The 5013-nt window shown below is 34.8% G+C and overlaps 1 pseudogene; it reads left to right on the forward strand.

Moving 5' to 3' along the window:
* Window positions 1-1090: 1090 nt before the first annotated feature.
* On the forward strand, window positions 1091-4640 carry LOC132657849 (myb/SANT-like DNA-binding domain-containing protein 4; annotated as a pseudogene).
* Window positions 4641-5013: the final 373 nt, after the last annotated feature.

Below are 5013 nucleotides of genomic sequence, written 5' to 3' on the forward strand. Positions count from 1 at the left end.
TAAGTTGCAAATAAGTTTTGTCAAAAACTAGCTATTTGGCCAATATACAGATTTTAATTGATGTACATTTTTCAGAGAAAAAAGTAATCCTAAAATGTAATTACTCTTCACTATTAATATGGAGTTTCAAAGTAATATTTATAAAGTGCTTTGAGATTTTTGAAACTATAAAATATTGAATTTTTAGACAATGTGGCACTAAACCAATCTACCTAGTAAACATTAATTAAAACTGCAGTTTTTTAAATTACTTTTATAAAACCTATGTTTCCACGGTAAAGTTTCCTTGGACTTATTAATTTTTGCAATTTTGAAGACTTCTATGAAGCCTAATGAAACTAAACCTTAAAGGGCAAACAATATTCATGAAAAGCTTAAGAAATATTTGGGACCATCTTAAAATATTTAACATATCATCATAGTATTTATAGAGTTAGATTTCACTGCACCTGATAAATATTTTTGCATTTCTTCCAAATTCAGGGCTTTAACCTGATTCTGTTCTAGTAGTAATTAGTGAGTCTTTCCGTGGGAAATTAATTACCCTTACCTAACTTTGAGTAAAATACATGGTGCAAAGTTAGTTTAACATTTTCAATCAAGAAAAGCCTTTGTCTAGCCTTTTCATTTAAAAATCCAACTAGCCTAATTTTTTCCTTTTAGAGATTAACCACCTTTTATGTTATGAAACATTAATTGACATTTGAAAAAAAACTTTTCAAATATTAAAAAAAAACTTTTAAAAACAACTTGCAACAAATGAGTAATTTTTTTGTTTCCTTTACAAATAGTGTTCACCTTGTGATCTATTCCTGAAGGAGTGAAATATACCACAATATTCTTCTATTTAAGCAATTCACATTTCACTTAAAAGCACAAATTAATGAACACTTGTTTCTAGCAATTTTCACAAAGAATTATTCTAGTATAAAGCATCTAAATTTATTTCCTTGATGAATGAAATATTAAGCTCTAACCAATAATTTTTGTTATGGGATGTCTACCCAGGAGTATATGTGTCAGGCAGTGTTCCTTAAAGTTTCTTCTGGAAAAAAAAAAAAAAAAAGGTCATTTGGGAGTCCCATTAAAAATACTGAATCCAGGGGGACATGCCGCCAGGCTAGCAGAAAACATCCAATCCCTTGTGCTATTAGATGAATGGAAAACTGATTTAAACAATGTACTAACAAGCAATTGTCCTTGATTTTTGTACTTTGTAGCATTCCTCAAATTCTTTTCACATATTCCCTTACTGTAAAAACTGCATTTAAGTTTTGCAGAAAATGAAGCAATTGAAAAGGAAAAGCAATTTCAGTGTACAAGAAACTCAGACCCTTTTGAAAGAAATTACAGAAAGGAAGGAAGGAATTTTTTCTAAGCAGCTTAATACAACAATTAATGTGATGAAGCAAATGGCTTGGGAGGAGATTGCACAGTGTGTGAATGCTGTAGGAGAAGGAGAACAGAGAACAGGGACAGAAGTGAAAAGAAGGTACCTTGACTGGCGAGCCCTTATGAAGAGAAAGAAGATGAAGGCGAACATTAAGCTAGTTGGTTCAGGGTTTCCCCTTCCCACATCTGATTTAGATGACTCTCTCACTGAAGAGATAGATGAAAAGATTGGATTCCGAAGTGATACAAATTTTGATTGGCAAAATGTGGCAGATTTCAGGGATGCAGGTGGATCCTGAAGTCAAGGAAGAAGAGGAAGAAAGAGAACCCCAGAGTCCTGAATTTGAGATTGAAGAGGATGAAGAAATGTCATCAGTCATTCCAGATTACACGAGGGAAAATGAACTTCCTGATTTCCCCCACATTGATGAATTTTTTACTCTGAACTCAACACCATCTAGGTCTGCATATGATGAGCCCCATTTGCTTGTAAACATAGAGAAACAGAAACTAGAACTGGAAAAATGAAGGCTTGATATTGAGGCTGAAAGACTGCAGGTAGAGAAGGAACGCCTACAGATTGAGAAAGAGGCTGCGACATTTAGACATGGAGCATGAGCGACTTCAGCTGGAGAAGGAGCGGTTGCAGATTGAAAGAGAGAAGCTGAGGTTACAGATAGTGAACTTAGAGAAGCCACCTTTGGGAAGTGAACTTGGTCAAGGGGAAAAGCCCATACATCAGCCACAGGATAGAGAGACCGAGAAGTTAAAACCTGAGAGAGAATGCTTACAACTGGAAAAAGATAGGCTACATTTTTTGGATTCTGAATCAAAGAAGCTGCAGATTGATAGAAACTCTTTCAAGTAGCAAGAGACTACAAATTCAGAAGGAAAGACATTTGCAGTGATTTATCTAGGTCTCCATTTATCAAATGTTTGCAAGCCATAGGTTTCGGTTTAAAAATAATTGCAGGATTAGCTGTATTGTTGTTGTTTTTCTCCTGTTTAATATTAGTTTTTTTTCAATACGAAAAAGATAATTCTTTGTGGGTAATATATGCTTAAGTCTTCTATGAAAACTATGTGCCCTAGCATAAACAGTATAGCAGAAATTGTTGTACTATACACTTTTAATTTAGTAAAATTACACACAGTCTTATATAATCTATGCACTCAGAGTTTACAATTATGTCTGTAAAATTCTAGCTCAGCAGTTGTCAACTGGGGATGTCTTTGGCCCCCAAAAGACATCTGGCAATGTCTGGCAACATTTTTTGGTTGTCAGAATTGGAAAGTTGGGCACATTGCTCCTGGCAATGTAGTAGCTAGGGATGCCTACATCCCTGCAATGCACAGGACAGTTCCCACTCCCCCCCCCCCCCCCACCAAAAAGAATGATCAAACCCTAAATAGCAATGTTGCTGAAGTTGAGGAACCCTGTCTTAGCCTGCTGAGCACCTCTTTAGCTTTGTTTCGGTTTCAGAATGTAGGGATTACTTAAATGGCCCAAAACTATGAAACAGTACTGTATAGTATATTGACTATAGGAAGTGATGAAGATTATACATGTTTTATTGCTTTGTTTCCATCTGTATATAATGTGAGAGTCAGAAAAGAATATAGGCAACATCAGAGGTTGTCTAAAGTGGGTTACTTTCCAAAGCAGTTCACTCATCTAGCTATTGGTGCTTTAGAAACAGCACACATTTTTGTAAGCTTTATGCTTTCTTCTGTGACTCCGTTGACTAAGCCAGTAGTTTAGACAAAAAATGTCATTTCAACCATGTACTGAAATTTAATATACTTGGTTGAAGCTAGTAAGAATGTTACCAGTTTAAAAATGGTGCCAGTAGTCAATGAACTGGAACTCAGCAAGTGGTCATTTGATTTTTAAAATAGATAATAGCTATTTGGAACTCGGAGTGAGGGTGGGGGAAAATGTCCTCTGTATCCAATAGTAATGATGATGGTGATGAAATAGTGATAGTAGTGGTGTATTATGAATTAGGGAAGCACTTACTGCGCACTATCTGACCTAATCTGTAGAAAAAGTCTACAGACTTTTTCTGAGACTTAGAGAAGTCATGCTTCTCTTAAATGACTGATTTTATATATCATGATGTATTTTGTCTTTGTTCTTCCCTGTTTGTTTGTATCTTTAGCCAGTCATTTTGATATTTATTCTGAGAACAAGGGTTTACCTAATCTGGTGATTTGCCTTCAGTCCCCTGAAGCTACTTTTTCCACTGTCCAGATGATTGTAATGCACACTAAAGTTGAGAATCACTGCATGAGATCACCTTGTTATTTTTCCTTTTTCCTATATATAGCCTTAGTACATCTCTTCTATTGACAGATACTACCTTGATTCTAAATTGATTATTGTTAATGTAAGAATATCTTGAAACCAAATTTAGAGAAGAGCTAACACCTATCCAACTCAAACTCTCCCAGAAAATTGTAGAGGAAGGTAAACTCAAACTCATTCCATGAGGCCACCATCACCCTAATACCAAAAGCAGACAGATGCCACAAAAAAAGAAAACTACAGGGCAATATCACTGATGAATATAGATGCAAAAATCCTCAACAAAATTCTAGCAAACAGAATCCAACAACATATTAAAAAGATCATATATCATGACCAAGTGGGCTTTATCCCAGGGATGCAAGGATTCTTCAATATTAGCAAATGAATCAATATGATACACCACATTAACAAATTGAAAGATAAAAGCCATATGATTATCTCAATAGATGCAGAGAAAGCCTTTGACAAAATTCAACACCATTATGATTAAAAACTCTCCAGAAAACAGGCATAGAAGGAACGTACCTCAACATATTAAGAGCCATATATGATAAACCCATAGCCAACATTATCCTCGATGGTGAAAAATGGAAAGCATTTCCCCTAAAGTCAGGAACAAGACAAAGTTGCCCACTCTCCCCACTACTATTCAACACAGCTTTGAATGCTTTAGCCACAGCAATCAGAGCAGAAAAAGAAATAAAAGTACTCCAGATTGGAAAAGAAGTAAAACTCTGTTTGTAGATGACATGATCCTCTACATAGAAAACACTAAAGACACCACTTCAAAATTACTAGAGCTAATCAATGAATATAGCGAAGTTACAGGATATTAAATTAATACACAGAAATCCTTTGAATTCCTATACACTAACAATGAGGAAACAGAGAAATTAAGGAAACAAATCCATTCACCATTGCAACGAAAAGAATAAAATACTTAGGAATAAGTCTACCTAAAGAAACAAAAATTTATGTATAGGAAACTATAAAACACTGATGAAAGAAATCAAAGATGACACAAATAGATGGAAAAATATACCATGTTCATGGATCAGAAGAATCAATATAGTGAAAAATGAGTGTACTACCCAAAGAAATCTATAGACTCAACTCAATCCTTATCAAGCTACCAATGGTATTTTTCACAAAACTAGAACAAATAATGTCACAAATTGTATGGAAATACAAAAAAAAACTCAAATAGCCACAGCAATCTTGAGAAAGAAGAATGGAACTGGAGGAATCAACCTGCCTGACTTTAGACTATTCCACAAAGTTACAGTCGTTAATACAGTATGGTACTGGCA

This window comes from Ovis aries, chromosome 15, assembly GCF_016772045.2.
Source record: "Ovis aries strain OAR_USU_Benz2616 breed Rambouillet chromosome 15, ARS-UI_Ramb_v3.0, whole genome shotgun sequence".
In the NCBI taxonomy this organism is placed as follows: Eukaryota; Metazoa; Chordata; class Mammalia; order Artiodactyla; family Bovidae; genus Ovis; species Ovis aries.